Consider the following 18413-nt stretch of genomic DNA (forward strand, 5'->3'; position numbering starts at 1 on the left):
AAGTGCTGAACCAATTCTTCCATGAATTTTTATGACTGCAAGATCTTATTTCTGAGAGGCAACAAGTTGATTAGAAATTTCTCATTTTCAATCACTTTACTGTTGTCTAATTAACCTTGGCATAGTAACTGTCTCCATCCTGATCAGAGGGCATCAACACCCTACTGTTTTCCTAGTTAGACCTTAAGTCTATAATAATTTGTCTTTAGTTGCTGGAGTTTGCTGATTTTGCTCCTTTTATAGGCATGAAGTACATAGCACCCTTCCCTATAGCCACAGCCTAGTCTGACCCTCCTATACACACTGTGTCCTGTCACTATCATGTCCTGCTGATTATCTCCTTTCTCTGCACATCTCTTCAGTCAGCATGTCAATTTGAAGCCAGGTGTCCCATGTCCCTCTTTCTCATTCCACTGTGGCTTCATGGAAATCAGTCCCTCTGGTCTCTTCTCTTCTGGAAGTATCTGGGAGTATCTGCCATATGAATATGACATTTCTTTGCTTCTCCTGCGCAGCTGCTCTGGGAAACTGTGTCCCTCCACATCAGTGTGGACCTCTCCATACTGCTGGGAATGTTTCTAGAGAAGTTTTGAAGGAGATGGTTGATTTTACTGTCTGGCCTAGCACGTTACATGTTGCTTCCAAAACCTCTTCCTTGCCCTTTTCTACTTGCCTGGTGCACACATGGACCACAGCTGCCTTCTAGGTCCCAGTGATTTTGGGGGGTGGTAGATTCCTGACATGCATGGGTCCGTTTCAACCTAAATTATTTTGTGGTTTTGTTCTCCTCAGTGCAAGGAGAGCCTTTTCAAAACAGGAGGACTGGTCACCCACAAGGGTGGACTCCCTGCCTCGTCATTAGCTCAGTGGTCCTCTGCATGTCCAGGGCTGCCACCACAGAGGGTCCTCACAACTCACAGCACCCACTCAACACCTCCCACTCCATTTGCTGTCCAGCTGGAGAGTACACAGCTCCTCAACGACCTGGTTGTGCCACCCCCTGCAAACCCCTTGCGTCCCAGCATTCCTCCCAACACTGATGGCCATGCATCATGTGGCTGCACATGTAGCAATACCACTGGCTTACCCAAATATATGTATGTACATGCATATAGCATATGTATAGACATGTGTGCATATGAGAAACACGCATACTCCTCTGTGTCTCCATATACGACCTCTTGTAATGACTACGTTCCATTTCTCCTCCAGTCCCCAGGTGCTCGGGGCCTTTCCTTTATCATTTATGGCTAGGGCTAGGAATGGCACATTGTAACCTCTCCTCAGTCAATTTTATATACTGTAGTTTGAATCGGGATTATCAAAATTCTGTGGAACACTCTTGGTCTCTACACAGACTCCACGACCAACAGCAGTTTACAAAATATGTTGGAATCCAAGAGCTCTGTCTTGAAGTATCCCAGCCGCTCGAGACTCGCTGGGTTCAAAGGACCTGATCTGAAACTGTCTTCGTTGTGGAACTGACCAAAGGCAAAGACAGCACGCGTGTGTACCAGTCCGAGACCACGGCTCCCACTGCAGCAGAGAGGGCAGAGAGGCAGGGTGCGATTCAGCCGGTGCTGGTGGAGCTGCGCGGCAGGGATTCCTTCCCGGTCTCCGGGAAAGCCTGCTTTGAGTGAGGGGCTTGTGCGCCTCGGAACAGTGCCCCCCGGTCGTGGCTGCCCGGGGGCGGTGGCGGGGCGCCGTGGCGGCCCGTGCCGTGCCGCTCTGTGCCGTGCCGTGCCCGGCGCGGCCGTGACGGGCGCAGCGCTTCCGCGCCCGCCGCCGCAGCCCTGCCCCCGCCGCCTGCGCGGCCGGCCCGGCCCGGCGGAGAGGCGGGGGGATTTCCAAGCGCCGGCGGCCTCGCCGCTTCCTCTCCTTGTTTTGCTTTCGATCTGGCCCTCTCTCCGCCCGGGCGGAGGCACTGAACTTTTAGTTTTGCTCCCGCGATTATTCAGCGCCTGTTTTCATTTCCATTTCGCGTCCCCTGGCAACGGCGGTAACCTTGAGGAATTATATAAGGGCCACGAAAACGGGCCGCCAAGGTAATTTTGAATTGTTTTCTATTTTTCCTATTTCTTTTTTTTTTCCTCGTTTAATTTTTATTTTATTTTCCGCATTGCCGCCGTTTCCGTGTGCAGGGGGGCTCCCGGGCAGATGCGCATCGGTTTTAAAAACAAAAGGTCGGGCTGCAGCGACCGGGGCCGAGCCTGATTCCGCCGCTGCGTTTGGGAAGGGGCTGGGGGGGAAAGGGAGACGCGGCCGCGTCGGGGATGGAGCGGGCGGGGGGTACCCGCCGCATCCCGGGTGGGGAGGGAGCTGGGGCGCGGAGACAAAGGCGGGGGCGTTGGATCGGAAGGTCCGGGGCGCGGCGCCGGCCGGGCCGGGCCGGGGGTCCTTGCACTTGTTGCAGGGCAGGAGGCGGCCGGTGGCCCCGGCGAGGAGAGGTGGTCGCGGGCGGGCGGAGGGGCTGCGGACGGGGGTCGTTGCGCTGAGGGGGGGGGGCGCTGCCCCCGCCAGTGCCGGGGGAAGGGCGGGAAGGGGGCGCGGCCTCGCGGCCCCCCCGCCCCGCCCCGCGGAGGGCCCGTTACACAAGCGGCGGGGCGGGGCGGGGCCGCCCCCCCACGGGCGGGGGGGTTGCCCTGGGCCCGAGGGGTTGCGGCCCTCGGGGCCGGGGGATCCCGGGATCCCAGCCTGCGGGGGGATAGCGGCGGCAGTGCGGCAGGAGGAGATGAGCAGGGCGGGGGGCGGTCGGGCCGCGGCGGAAGGAGGAAGTGGAGCGGCCGCTCTGTTCCCCACAGGAACAGCCTCCGCTGCGGGCACGAGCAGCGCGTTTGCAGGGCGCCATCCTGCCCCGCGCCAGCCAGCGCATGGCCAAGGCCTGGACGTCTGCCCCCAGAGGGAATCTATGAACCGGAGTTTTGTTTGTGCGCAGCGCCGAAGGCCAAATTCCAAGCGTTTTGCTGTGTCTCGGGTCAAAGTTGCAAGTACTCGAAGAGTTGGATCCCGCGGCCCAGGTTCCCAGAGATACTTAGGTCTTTAATTCCCGGTTGATTAGCGTGAGCACCTAAGCACCAAAGTCGGTGACTGTCTTACCTATTTAGGCATAGAGCTCAGATAATAAAATTTCAGAACGCAGAACTTCCCTTCCAATTAGTGTACGGTTATAATTTATAACCCAGCTTACCGTGCTAAAGCCTTGCAGACAGCAGTCTCTTGAAGGTGTGAGTAGTTGTAAACTACAACCTCAGTTTCTGGAGATGAAATACAGCATGTTTATAGTTACTTTATTTAAGTCTTAATGGGTTTGCATACAGTAACTTTTGCAGAATGCTTGTGTTAATACCATAAAAAGAGAGTTGAGTGGAGCAGCAGCATTTAAATTCACCTTAATACAGAATCAATGACATAAAAGTAGCAGAATCTGTGAGGCCGATGGTTTCAGTCTGAATCGCAGTCTTTCCATGCCACCAGCCTCTGCAGAGACATCAGTATTCTTCTCTGGCCCCTGTCAGTAACATCCCACCGGGGAATTACTTCACCTGCCCCTTGTGTGCTGGAGTTTCTGTTTGCTGGTAAAGGGTGGTGAAAGATGTGAGTGTGGACTCCTTTGGCACAGTATCATTTTGTCATGGTCATGTGCCATACTGCAGTTCTTCAGCAAGCTACAGACATGGCAAGGTGTGAGTCTGCTGAGCCCTGTGTTATCTCTCTGAGGCTCAGGGTCCCAGCGGGTCGGCAGACGTATGTGGGGCGATCAGCCATTAAATTTGGAACGTACCTTTGCACTGCCGCCTGGTTACTTGCTGACTACAGAAGGGTCGGGTTTCAGAAGATGTCAGTCAGTCTCTAGAGAAAAGCTGTTCATCACAGGCCACATTACATGGAAAGGGGTAGCCAAGAGGTACGAAAAATAACATGCAGGCTGTTAGGAGCGGGGGTTAAAGGCCCCGTTCTCCATTGCGCGAAGGCCTTTGGTATATGGGACCAAGTGGAGTTAGAGACAGAATCTTAACACAGAGTTGAGAAAATGATGGGAAAAAAAGAAGGGAGCTAAGATTCAAGAAGAAATGGAAATATTTTTGCAACAGAAAGATTTTACATTAGAAGAATGGGCTTTATGTAAATAAATTTGCAGCCAGGCTATGTATGCCTTAAATTAAAACACTTACTTATATATACTTTGTGTATATTAATATGTGTTTAAAAAACAAACATTAGGGAAAAGCTGATGGGTGAAGAATGTGAAGTTTGCCATGACACATTCTCTTTTGAAGAGGAGCATCATTCCCATGGTATTAAAATGTATACATGATACAACATTTGGAGTATCAGGAACATTATGAATGTTCAGGTATTGTAGAGACAGACATAAAGACATAAAGAGGATAGAATAACTTGCACATGCATGAAGTGGGATATTTTTGTTAAAGAGGAAATAACCATTTGGAGAAATAACATAGGATCTCATGAATTGGTGATCTAGGTCTGTAAAAAGATAGAGATTAGGGCTGTATGACTGTCTGCCCAACCAAGATTTTGGCAACAACTGTCATATATTAAGGGAACAGAGAGAAGCTACAAGAATAGGAAATACAATTGTTAATGGGAGGTCTCAGTTGCCCCCACATAGATTATGTCATGTTCCAACGTGAAATTTGCTCAGGTGCAAAAAAAGCGTACTTGCTAGGTGTACCCTGTGCAGATAGTCTGTGGCTAGCAGCTCTGGAAAAGGTACTGTCCAGCAAGAATAAAGTTCAGAATTTTACATTCAAAATCCCAGCCAGCTCTGGAGTGACAGTGATCGCAATGTTCTTAAGCTCAGTGTTGCTTCAGGAGAAGTAAAGCCAAGAGTTGTGACAGTGTTTAATTTTCCAAAGTAAATCTTCATAAAGCAAAGAAAGAAATTAATCAAATGGTGAGAGGCAGCCAGAAGTGTAAAATAGTTGCAGTTGGCATGTAATTCTTTGAAGACCCTAATAGTAAAGGCTCAGAGCAATTGCATGGCATTATGATCAGAAATACCAAAAAAGCTGATCATGCTGACGAGCAAAGGAGCTCAGTAAAAGTAAAAAGATGTCTTTCAAATGTTGAAGGTTTGTCTTCAGATGGGAAAGGTGGAAAAGATCATAAAATCTGTGTTAAATATGGTAAGGTAGGCCAAAAAGAGTCATGGAACAAGCTGCTGAAGACATGAAAACAATTAGAAAATCCTCTTTGAAGTGCATCAAAACCAGGAAGCCTGCTGATAAGTGATCTATGTGTAGAAGGAGTGCCCAAGGAAGATAAAGTCATAGCAGAAGAGTGAAACAAATTCTTTGAGCCTTGCTTCAGCGAGGAAGAGTTTTAAGGTGATTCCCTTGCAGGAGGCTTTTTTTTTTTAAGGAATGAGCATGTTGGAGAATTTTTCCTGAAGGGAAGTGTCTGTAACAGAGAGGATATCAGATAAACTATTGAGAAGGATGAAGTAGAAGGCAGGAGGTGATACTTGTTGAAGAGTTTTGGAGAAACTTAAAATAGGAAGTTGCTAGTACATCGCCTGTTGTGTGTAACTTGTTGTGTAGGCCTGCCTTAGTGCTTCAGGAATAGAAGGTGACAAATGAGCTGTCAGTTTTTCAGGGTTTCTGGGGAGACTGACAACTCAAGGATGGGCATTTTTGTTTGCTTTTTTGTTCGCCAGGGATTAGTGAATGGTATTAGTGAACATGGGTATAAATGTGATACATTGATGAAGACTAGGCAACTAGGCTGGACTTCTGTTGCCAAGGAGTTGTGCATCATGACTCTTCTAGCATTCTCTAAAGGAATTGCTGAGCTGTTGTCTGGTTGATACAGTCCTTATTAAAGCAGGGCCAGTTTCAGGATGGGATCAGTTTGCTCCAAGGTGTACAGTCATGATTATTTTGCTCAGTGAAAGGAGGTTACCAGTGTGTACCCCTCCTCCCAAGTCTGCCCAGGGTCTATGCTGTATAAGGGTTGGAAGAGGGGATAGGTGGTAGTGATTTAACAAGTTTGCTGGTTGTATTAATTCATTCAGAGCATGAAAATCCTGAAGGCTGAACAACAAAGCCTGCAGAAGAATCTTATATTGCAAGTCCAGATGTAAGTTTGCAAATAAAGTTCAATACAGGCCAATGTAAGTGTAACGCGCATGGAAAGGAATGCAATCTTAGCTTTCTGTTCACAAGGATGAAGTCTGAACTGATTTTTTACTCAATAATCCAATGAAAAAATTAGCTCTGTGCCAAGATGTGGCTAAGAAAGGAGAGGGCATGTTAAAAATTATTAGGAAGGAGTAAAAATAGAAATAGAAAACACCATTGTGCCATTACAAGTCCGTGGTGCTCCCCTCTCCTGATTCAGGATTCAGTGATAGTTGCTAAGCTGCAGAGAAGGGTGTCAAAGATGATCAAGCGTTATGAAGGTGCTTTTATGAAAGACTAAGTAGCTTGGAAAAGAAGTGACTGAAGAAGTTATGGGGATATTCTTTAGTGTTGTGAAGATAGTGAGTAGGTAAGATAAATGAGACCCAAATAAAATGTTGGGACGTAGCTTCAAAACAACAGATGATTATACAATACATAAATTGTGGTGCTCATGGCCACTATGTGTATGTCAGGAGTTTACTTGTGTTCATGAGTGATTAGGCAGTCTGTGGGAGAGAAACTTGCTGTGCAACTTAGAAGTCAGAACAGTTCAGTATCAAATTTTGGGCACTGATTGCCCACAAAGAATTACTGCAGGTGCTGATCAAGAATTATTGCTGAAAACTGCTAATAGAAACTTCCACTGAGAAGCATAAGCTGTGGTCCATTTGCAGATAATACAGAGAAGGAGGACCACCTGTTGCCATTTGTTATGTGAATCTTGTGATATAAGATCTTAGGAAATTTCCAGGGAAAAAAAATAAAACATCTATGGTGATCCTGTTTAATCTGTGCTTGTTACCCCTGCACTTGTTAACCTGACAGCAGTTACAGTAAGGTTAAGTACATCCTGTGTACATTTAACATTGCATTGGAGTGGTACCCCTGCAAAACTCTTCTGATATTTGCATATTAGAACCTCAACTTGTATTTTATGCATCTTGTACTGAAAGTCATGGTCCATTTGTTGGTAAAGACATAAAACTAATCACGTGTTACTTATCTCTGTGACTCGTTTGTAAAGATTACTCTTTTGAAACTCGGTTCTTCAGAGGCCTGTAATGTTTGTGATATTGAGGGCATAAACCATAAGGCAGTGTTTACAGAAGTTTTATTGTAGTTTATACTGCTACAGACTGATTAGTGCAAAGGATTTTCTGGTTTGTCTTTTGAGATCTCAAGTGCAAAAGCAAAACACAAATAAGCAAGCTGAAGAGATTCTGGCTACAGTGAATGAGAGGATTCATTAAGTTGCATATTCCTTATATATGATTAATATTATGGAAAAAATCATTCTGTGCAATTAAATAATTTCCCTTTGAGTTGTTTGGTTTGTTTGTTTTTTTCCCCCAGAAGTTTGTTGGAATTGTATGAAGGTTCTTCCATGTATTGACTGTGTTTGAACTCTTGTGTTAAGATTAAAATAGATTACCATAGCCATTAAGAAAAACTGAAATTAATAATTGGCAGTTAGTGGAAGGGAAACCATGTTAACAGTTTAGAGCTTAATGTTGGCCTATATGTATATAAATATATATATGCAGACATACATATTGTCGTATATATAAAAATATAAAATGAAAGTGTTTTGTATCTACCATAAATAATATACTGTGCAGCCCACATTTTTTATTGATAAACTGTAAAAAGGTTTTAAAACTTGCTCTTCTAATTAGTGCTAGATATGTTTTCAATTTCTTGGAAGCTGATGAAAAATTACTGTTTTTTTAAATGACCTAGGGAGAAAAGAAAGAAACGGGAACCAGTACAGTAATATTTACTTTCTTAATGTGTAATATACTGCAAGCCCAGCTTTGTGTATATTGGAAATCTTCTGACACTTTTGTTTGCTTGGGGGCAGATTGCAGTAAATGTACAGTAGTCTTTAGTACAAGGCAAACATTTTATCTTGTTGCAGCTTGGACACAGGCATCCACTAGCAAATCTGTCTGCATGTGGCATGTTTTTTCACCCCAGGTATAGAACTAAATTTTAACTCTTAAGTTATTTTAACATTCAGTTGTTGCTGTATAGGTTGCTAGCTTTCAAGATAAGCTTGGAAGTAATAATTTCCATATTCCTGGCTATTAAAGAGTAGAGCAGGTTGCGGTTTGATAGTTTTTCAGCTAACCTTTGCAGGCTTGGTTTGTAGCTCCCAGCATATCTCTGGTGTTAGGAATGGAGTTAAGGTGTGGCAAAAGCAAAAGTATTTAAATTTATCCTTTGTTTTGGACTACACGTGGCAGTGGATGTTGTCTAACCATTTCCCTTCTGCTGTAAAATTATTTTACTTTTTAGAGACTTAGATACTTAACGTTGATTCAGCACAAAAGAAGGAAGAGTTGCTTACACGTTTGGTTTTAAAAAGTCTGAAGTGTGGTTAAGTTCTGCTTTTTGACGTGAATGGAGGGATATATGTGACTTGGAGGCCTGATGAGTGCATGGAAGACAAAGCCTGTACTGTAATATTCCTCCTGTACTGTAATATTCCTGTTGATATTGAACATAGCTTGACAGCATTTCAGGCAAGCCCATAATGCCTTAGTTGTTTAATAAATTAAGGTAGCAGTAAATTTAGGTCTTTATGTGCATTTCATGGAGATATGTATATATAACACACATTTGGTGCATGATGTGGGCTTTTGTGTATTTGGTGCACTGACTGCTCTTTTAAGGTCTTTTGTTGAATTATGTAAATGGATATGCAACTGAGATATGAATCAAGTGGAAAATACTGAAGTACTAAATTTATTGGACTAGGCATATAAATTTGTAAAATCAAAACTAAATATTCCCACCCCCAAACACTTTCCAAAATTGTGACAGCATATTAAAAAGTTTACCTAAATAAAAATAATTCTACAACAGGAAAACAGACAGGATAGGAGACTAATGTTTTTAAATTACTGAAGGCTTGCCTGCAGCATCTGAAATCCCAACAGTGTTACAAGAAAAAGATGAAAGCAAAACTTGAGGATAAAATTGAAACCAAATATAAACAAAAGTGAAACTGACTCCATTGGTTTTCATTTCCCAGTTGGCAAAAATGAAAGAATAAACACAGAGCAAAGAAGCATGAGAGCTGATCTTGAAAAATTAGTTCAGTTTTACTGTTTATTTCATCTGTTGGTAAGTTTGAATGCTGCATGGCAGCAAACTACACAATAGGGAATAGGAGCTGCACTCCTGGTTTTTCCAGGTACCACTTTTTGCAGCCAGAGGTCTGGTCAACAGCCCTGCAGTATGGGAAAAGTGGCATCTTCTTCAGTCACGGAAGTACCATTTTGAAATACTATGGCAAACACGTACAGAAAGTACTATGGAGGTGATGACATCCTGTGTGATGAAAGGGAGTCATTCATTCAGCTGGTAGGTGCGCTTGAATTTTATTCATGTCAAGGTTCAAGTTGTTATAGGATCAGGTATAAAATATGTGGTGTTCTTTTTTTTTTGCACCCCACCTTTGGGGTCATCCTCTTAGATCTGGGGCAGATCAACAGTAACCAAAAGATCTTATCTGGTATCAGCTTTGCTGATGACATGAAATGACTGCAAATGGTTTCACTCCGTTTCCACAGATCAGTCGACAGCTAGAAGGTCCTTTTCAACCTTGAGAACTATCCGGTTAATCAGTCAAAAGATGGCCAAACACTGGGTGGCCATGTAAGCTCAAATGAACGTCCTTCTCATATGTAGAGACATGTTCCTGGGCCATATCTACAAAAAGTTTGTGTGTTGATGAGAAGCTTGGACAATCACTGCTCTGCTGAAGATATACTGGGGTGAAATAAAACAGAGTTAAATTCCAGAGGTCTAATTCTCACACATTTGAACACATTGCGTTCAACCATATAAAAACTAAATGCTTTGGATGCCAAAAGCATTCTGGAGATTTGAGATTGATGAGGGAAGCCGAAGAAGACTAGCCTTGTTTAATTTAATAATATTTATCCAGCTTAGATGAGAAATGAAGATGAGCTGAGTTGTCTCACTCTAGCTCAGTAGTATTTTAGGAAACTTCCAAGATAGAAATAGCTGCTGCAGATCACAAATGGAGGCTGTCTAATTGATGTTGGTCTGTGGTCTACACAAAAACTTTAAATTAAAACCACACTTTGTAACCAATCCTATTACCTATTCTTATCCTGTATGTCCTGTGGCAGAAGAAAGAGCAGCATTTTTAGAAAAAGGAGAATTAGATCATACCATTTCAACAAGCACAAGTACAAGCACTTAATACTTACCACTCTTTAAGTGCAAGCCTTTCAAATGTGCGTACAAGAGGAAGACATTTCTCTCTTAAATTCTCCAGTGTCAAGCAGTATCTCTGTAATAACTAATTCAATTTATTTTTTGTGCTCAACACATCTGCTTCTTTCATGGTGCTATTTTTGTAACCATAAATACATTCATGTGACAGACATGTTTCCAGCTTGCCGTGTGGATGATTCAGAGAATCCCAGCCCCCAAGTCTGTGCCTGCTCTGATCTGTCTGTAAAGAAACTGTCTAAGTAATCGAGAGAGTGTTTTTTACAAATCCAAGATAGTGTATACTTTTCTTTAATACCTTCTCTTGGAAGTAAAGGAGAAATTGCTTTCATGAAAGGGCTGGGTTTTCTGCTCTCTGTGAAGTTAGGCAGAGGTAGTTTATGTCTTTTGCTCTCGGATCTGGGTGCTGTGCTCGCGATTAGAAGTTTGGGTAGCAAAGGTGTAGGTGTGGGTTAGCTATTAACTTCGGTGGTAGAAACTGCCCTTGCCCAGACAATAAAATGAAAGCTTTAAGCAAATATTAAATCGCACTTTAGCGTAGTGTGCAAATAGTTTTTGCTGTGAGTTGCAGAACAGTATGTTATACAAACAAAGGTAGCTGTGAGAAACAAGCCCAATCAGAGCAAGGTGGATTACATCAGGTGCAGGTCATGGCTGGTGAATGTGAAAACTCTTCCTTGAACACTTTTCTCTCAGTGTTTGCTATCTGGAATAATTTTTTCTGCCTCTCTGCGTGCCTCAAAAATGTTATTGTCTTTTGGCTATCTTGCCTGAGCCTCACAAGCTATTAGTGTGGGAACACTGAGATTAAGCCCTTTTGGTTTACAGTGGCTGTTTTTCTAATATATAGCACCCTATAACGTGCTTACCCTATAAAGCATTCACCCTGTACTTAGGCAGAGGAATGCTAGGCAGGACACAGAGATGAAGACTGCCCAGTCTTGCAGGTACTTGCATGCATGATTTTCCACTGCTTTCAGAGGGACCTGTATAGGAAATGTACTTGTTAAAAGTTTTAGGGATGTCTCCTGTAAACCTAGTCACAGATCTCATAAGAGTGCAGTGGCCCAACAGAACAATGCTGTTGAGTTGCATCAGTGAAGCAATCCTTGATAATTGTTTGAACCTTAATAGCCTTGTCGTTTTCACCAGGCTGGAAAATTCTTTATGAATCAGGTGTCAAATGCTGAGTTTTCCTGGCGGCTTTAAAGAACACACAGGGTTTGGCTTCCATGATTCCGACTGACACAGCTAAGCAGCAGTGCTAATATGTGTGGGTATTCAGGAGTGGATTCATGTGTGAACTCTTAATTCGGGAATAAAATTGATTATTTGGGAGATAACTGCTCCCCAGTGCAAGGAATTAATTACTCCCTGAAAACCATGCCAGCAGATTTCTTGTTGTAAAAAAGCCCTTCCCAAACTTGTCTGAGTGATGTACAGCTCTGCTTCTGAAAAGTCACCACCCGTCTTCTAGGCAGCTTTTGAGAGAAAAATAGTTAGATATCCCAGATACTGGGGACAAATCATGGTCAGACATTAGATGTAACACAAAGTTTAAGAAGGAAACAAATCAGGTATTGGACTGATTATTATAATCAAGTTATGGCTGCTTTTGAGAATCCTGAAGGAGGTGGCAGGGGAAGAGTCTTCTGTAGGCACGTGCTGTTATCACTTGCACAGACCTGTTGACATCCTAATGCCACCAGAATTTGGCATCTCCCATATTCATTCCCTGGAACACCTGGGAAACAAATGAAAGAGACCCCCAGAAAACAAAATATTCTTTCAAAGCTTAAACTAAAGCAATCACTTTGCATTGTCACCAGACTTGCAGACACTGAAATGTGTGCAGATGATCATCATGGCAAGGATACTGCAGAGATGATCTTTAGCAATCTGTTAGAGGCCCTGGGCCAAGTTCCCAGCTGAGGTAAGTTGCTGCCATGTCAGAGAAGTGAATGGGCTCAGCCACAGGCATTGTGTTGTTCAAGTGTTATGATAGTGTTCAACATACGAGCCAGTGCAAGGGAAATTTCATTGTCAGCACTGAGAGGCTGAAGCGTTGTTTCGTTATGGTTTAGTCCAGAAGCAAAAACCCAGCCTTCTGGGTCTATTGTATTAAAATAAGATGGATTTTCTTCAGTGCACTTCTAGTCTGCAAATCCAAGGGCTACCTTTAATGATGCCTGAGATCACTGCAAAATAACAACTCATGTCTTTGCTGCTGAGGGAGAATAAGCTTTGCCAGGAAACCAAAAGAAAGAGTATGTTTTGATGTGTAATGTCTGAATCCCAGCCAGGGCATGTTAACACCCTTTGGGTGGAACAGAAATGTTATAGAGCTGATGAAACACACTCTATATACAGTATGAGTTCCCACTGTATGTTTTCCTGGGCATGTTTATCATGTAGTCTGTAATGCTGATTTCAATACACGTTTGAGGTATTTTCTGCCTTTGTTTTGTTTGGGATTTTGTTTGGTTTTTTCTTCAGGGCAAGTCAGATTGTTGTTTTTTGCCCTCTGTCCCTTGAGGATGCAAGGGCTTTTCTTCCTTCTACCTTTGTGTTTGGGTAGAGCAGCATGAGAGGAAGGCATAATGAATGCTTCCCTCCCCCTCCATCTGCCTTGCACAAAGGTGGGCACAACCTGCTTTGCAGGGCCTTGGAAAGTTGGGTAGCTGTTGAATCTGCGATGCAGCAGCCTGGTCTCCCAGGTTTTTCACCACCCCACAGAGTTTTCCTCTTGACAACCATGGTCCTGTTGCAGCCCTGCCATGTTTGATTCGGGAATCTAGGGGAGCAGGTGAAGTACTGCTCATTGGTTGCCTGTACAGGTTCTTCCTAATGGCCGGGCCGTGCATTATTAGTCTGCCCAGGACCTGTGCCCTCCCACCCTGCCTGCTCTCCAATTCTTTGCTTTCTGGCCTGTCTTGATGGAGTTTCCTCTTTCCTGCAGGCACCTGGGCAAATAAGATACCCCCTTTCCTGGCTGCAGTGAATTATTTTTCTTGGTGATGGATATGAAGGATATAGCGTGATCACGATGTCTTTTCTGCTGCCACCAAATTGTTAGGAAAGGGCAGGAAAAATACTGCCATTGCTGCAGTGTGGATCAAGCGTTACAGCCAACACAGGAGCTAGTTCTGTGGAGCAGTCGGCCATGGCGTGTACTTTAAGGGAACACAAGGCAAGAGGTGCTTCGTAAGAAGCAAATCTGCCAGTGATGTTTCCCCCATCCCTGCCTGTTCAACAGGGCATCACTGACAGAACAATAGTAGAGAATAGAAGAGGCAACATTATATGCAATTAAAAGACCAGAGAGGATAGGTTTTGCATTCTAACTGTCCATCAATCCAGAAAGTTTCTCACAGGTTTTTATGTGTTTTCCTGCTTTGTATCTGTTTTCTAAACCAGGAACTTCAGGATTTTATTTTGAACCTGTAACCTTTGCCCCTCTAAGAACAACAATGCCCACTTTTCCTCATAACCACTCTTTAATTATGTATTTTGCTGTTGGTTCCAAAAAAAGATACGGATATTTGCATGATTTGGGATTATCAGAAAGAAGACGTGTTAACTCTGCTTCTGCAGCATCAGTGGTAAGATTCTCCTCTGCCTCCTGGCAGATGGAAAATGGACCAGGCAGAGGTCTTGTCTCCCTGCAGGCTGCAGGCAGGGGGATTTCAGGTGTCTGAAGTTGAAGCCGCTGAGTAAAGTGGGCTTCTGTTGTCCTTGTTTCAGTATCAATCTCACATTTCTGAAGTATTTCCGAGCAGGTGAGGCTAGCAAGTTTTCTTATGTGGGAGAAGGCTCTATCCCTCTGATGAGTTTGGCTTCCAAGCAGGGCTTTGCTCAGAGTACATATGGTTAAACCTTTGAAAGGGGTATTCACAATAGAATAGCTGAGAAAAGTGGCCCTATATGCAAAATCCTATATGAAGGCAGAGTCCGGTCTGTGAGCAAAGGGCAGAATTTTGCTCCAAGTACTGTTCTTTAAAAAAAGATCATGTTTCCTTGTATCCTGGAACAGTCTTGGCACAGGCGCAAATACAGAACCCAGTTCTCTGAATCCTAAAATTAGCGTATGGTCTCATTTCAGCATATCTCTTTGGTCACACAGGATGATTGATGCTTTTCTGAACTGCAGCAGTGTTAGCAAACAAAGGGAATAGTTTAAAAGATTATCAGCAAAGCACAAATACAAGATAACTTAAAAAAAAAAAATATTGCGAGTTCTGTATTTGTTGAAAAAAGAGAAATAGATACTATGCAATGTTCTGCACGTGTCCTCTAGGGAACAGATGGTTTTTCACAGCTTTGGGGAAAGGCTGTGATGTACTTCACAAATGCACCTCCAAGATTCTCATCCCACCTTACCTTCTCAGAACCATTAATAAAATTTCCATATACTGACAAATCTTTTAACTGGGTATTTTTTGATGTAGAAAGAAGAATTGCTTTTCAAAGACCTTTTTTTTGTTTGGTTCCATAGAAATATATTTTTTAATAAATATCCACAGGCATAGAGTAGCTTGTGGTTTTGGGATAACCTTTGTGCTTTTTCATTTATCCAAATGTTATCAGAATGAAACTGAAGGGAAGAGAACATCTTGTACTGCTCAGATGTAATGCCTGCCATGCCGTTGCTTTCACTTTCTGTCTACAGCTACTGCAATTTTATTGAAGAGCTCTTCATTCTCAAAGGTTACACTTTCTGTATGGCAGGATTGTTATCTCCATCAGCGAAAAAACAAGTCAGAATTGCTAGAATGTTTTAGCAGTGAATAGGGAGGACTACAAGCTCTTTATTAAACATTATGGAGTGAAAATACTTGTATGTATATACAGATCGCAGCCATCACTTACATATTTTCTACTGTCTCTTTAAAGATGAGTAGCTCTTGAAAATAATTAATATTTTTCTGCTATATCTTTAAATATAAATGAGTGCTGTGAGTTTCCTTCTGAAGAGTCTTGCATAAAAAAAATCTTACAAAAATACATCTTGAAAAGAATGTGTTTATAGTTGAATTTCAGCATGGTTTACTGTGCCTTTAAGAATTCTGTGGTGACAGCTACCTACTAAATGCCCTTTGTGAAACTACTCCAAAAAATGTGTTTCCCATCCTTACATCATTAGGACTCTTCTTTCAGCTGTGTCTATCTTAAGAAACCAGCTTGCATGCTTCACCCCAGGCTGCTGATGTGATCTCCTGGTAGAAAGCTCATTTTCAAGTGCAGCATGCAGTAGCAGTGTAATTCACTGGCCTCTTCCCAGGCTCCATATTCCTAACTGGGCTACACAGGCACCAGCTCTAGTAGATCCTATGCCTTCTGCCCTCCGCAGCACTCTTGCTCCATGTCACACCTGCAGGGTTAGGACAGTTTATAGCTTGTTGTAGCTATGGTGGGGTAGCCTCCACCATATTTTTGCAGTTTCTAGTTGGAAAAAATAGGCTGAACTGATCACAGGACTAGCACGAACAGTGCAGTAAATAAAGCTTTGAAAAAGGTCAAAATAATCCCTCCATAAACTGTGGCATCAGTACATCCATGGGCCATGCTTGTCACATGGGAATGTCCCAGTGGCTTGCCCCTCCAGACATGTGTTGGGAGTTGGTATCTTGCATGCTTGGCACTTGTTTAGGAGTAATTTTATTGATGTCTGAATGTCCATCGATGCATTTAAGCTCCCACCACCGAAAAGGCAAATGCCCCCGACTGTGGCCCCCTCTAAAAATGAGGCAGGTGATAAAAATGGAGCAAGAAAAGGGAAATTCATGGAGCTACGAGTCTTAATACATTTTTAAGAGTCATAGTTAAAAATAGTGGTTCTTGAAGACTGGCTGTCTTAAGAATGGCAAGTGTTCATAAAATGATTTCCCAGCAGGTAGCCTGACTTCCAATGTCTCAATGAGCTCCTCTTTTCAGATAGGGCAGAAAAATAGTTTCTTAGGTCCCATAAGCAGCTGAATGTGTTTCTTGACAATTATTCTTCCCTTCCTCCACAATGGGACAGTGATAAACCAGAAGAAAAAATGAACAGGAATTATTTTCAACATAATGCCAGAAAGTTTGACTCCTGCCTTAATACTCTGGAAGTATTAAGCATTTTCCTGTGTTTTCCCCAAAGAGATGCTGGGGTTCAGTACTATCCGGGTTTGAAGCTATGGTCTAAAAGCACAGGAGCTTTATTAGTGGTTTTGGATTAAGGGGTTCTTCCCTGACCACCCCAGCTGCTCCTTCCCACTCCTACACTGGAGTTTCTTCTTCTGTTTGTTCTACTGTCACGCGTGTCTTTGAGCAGGATGAAAGCCACGGTCCAGGCTCAAACAGATGAAAAAGACCCTACAGAAAGAGGTGTTGCTTGTAAGCCTGCTAGGTTCCTGGTCTTGTTCAGAAAGCTGCATATGCAAAGAGTAGCATTAGTGTGCAGCAAAATTGGGGTGGGACTGAAGGGTGATGGAGTGATGGAGTGCCAGGTGCTTCTTTGCCACTTGTGAGTTGGTGCTGTTCCTTCCCTCTGCAGTCCCACCTGACTCAGCTCCTCTCCCTGGCCACCCCCATCCATGGTCTCTCTAAGGTGTGGAGAAAGATGGTGTCAAGTGACCCATGGCAGGCATTAAGCCATTTTTCTCCCAGTTAACCTGCGTGTGAAGGTTCAGGCAGACAAAGATTACCAGGTTTCTGAAGAGGTTTGCTTAGGCCAGTGGATGGGTACCCACAGCTCAGGACATCACGGTGAAGCTAGTGGGAACTGGATGCCTTGGCAGCTCTGAAAATACTGTTAGAAGTCAACTTGCCCTCTGGTACAAAAAATACAGTTGCATGTAGCTTCTTCTGGGTGTGAATGTGCAGGGGAAGTGCAGGTTGACCAGGAATGGGAGATAGGTGCATAGGTGCTTGTGGTTTTACAGCCTGCTCCAAATTGTAAATGTTGATGTTTCGTTCTCCTTAAAAGGGTGGACTGTTTCTGCTTTTTTCTTTCAGCTGGGTAAACACTGGAGAGAGGCTGTAGCAAGGAACTTGGCATGCCTGCTGTTTTGTACGGCTTACCTTAGTGTCTGGCTTTGTAGATTTCTTTTATAATTAATATATTCTGGTGGATGGTGAAGCTGGCTTGGTGTTAGGTAATGAAACTTTACATGCCTTTGCTGCCTGTTTTGGAGAATTTCAAAGGTCTTTTCAAACTTGAATGATTCTTAATGTACTTCTGTACTCACTGAGGGATGGACTTCAGGTTCTCCCACCTGGAGCCATTGGAATAAGATTTTCAAGTGCACCTACTAACCCTGCTTATTGTAAGGTAGAAGCTACTTTTAAGGCTAAGGCACTGCAGAAGTTGATGTTTCTTTCTGAACACAAATCAAGCATTTGTCAGCTCTGGAGAGGAGATATGGCACCTTCATTTCCCTCAGGCAATTACTTGGTAGAGTTGACTTGATGTTTTCATCAAAAGGATGTCGTTGATATGCAACTGCAAAAAAACCCACAAAATTTTAGCACTGTTGTGGTCAGTACTGTCCTGAGGCAGACAGATCTGGGGGTGTCTTCTGAAGACATCCAGCTTTATTTTCGGCATCATGGGCTCTTAGAGGAGCACTAGGAGGGGTGTTTTGATGAGCAGAAGCATAATGTGCTTGCCCCTCTGTGAAAGACATAGCCCCAGAAGATGCCCACTGTTCCCCCCGCCTGAACATCATTCTGGGGTCATTTTTAGCTGGGTTTGAATTTACTTTCAGATAAATAGGTCTTGGGAGCCACTCCTCCCTTTTCATAAGCCAAACTTCTCTTCTGATTACCTTGGATTAATTTGCCTTGGTGCGGGTGATGGATGTGAAGGTGTGTGCTGACAGTTACAAGTACTAGTCCCAGAGGAGTCCTAGGGTGCTGAAAAGGAGATGACCACCACACCACAACATCTGCAGGGGAGCAGCTGGGGAAGCCCCCAGGGACGTGGGAGGGAAGAGACAGACTGGCTCAGCTGTGCCGTTT

At 43.6% G+C, this 18413-nt stretch overlaps 1 protein-coding gene across 3 annotated transcripts in view; it reads left to right on the top strand.

Annotated features, from left to right (window-relative positions):
- Window positions 1-1798: 1798 nt before the first annotated feature.
- The window catches only part of IRF2 (interferon regulatory factor 2), a 41134-nt gene continuing 24519 nt past the window's right edge, over window positions 1799-18413 (top strand). For all 3 annotated transcript variants that reach the window (XM_027676632.1, XM_027676633.1, XM_027676634.1), the window contains exon 1: window positions 1799-2045. The gene's annotated coding sequence lies outside the window, so the exon portion shown is untranslated. The remainder of the gene's footprint in view (window positions 2046-18413) is intronic.

This window comes from Neopelma chrysocephalum, unplaced genomic scaffold, assembly GCF_003984885.1.
Source record: "Neopelma chrysocephalum unplaced genomic scaffold, ASM398488v2 Primary Assembly neopelma1_42, whole genome shotgun sequence".
NCBI classification, from domain to species: Eukaryota; Metazoa; Chordata; class Aves; order Passeriformes; family Pipridae; genus Neopelma; species Neopelma chrysocephalum.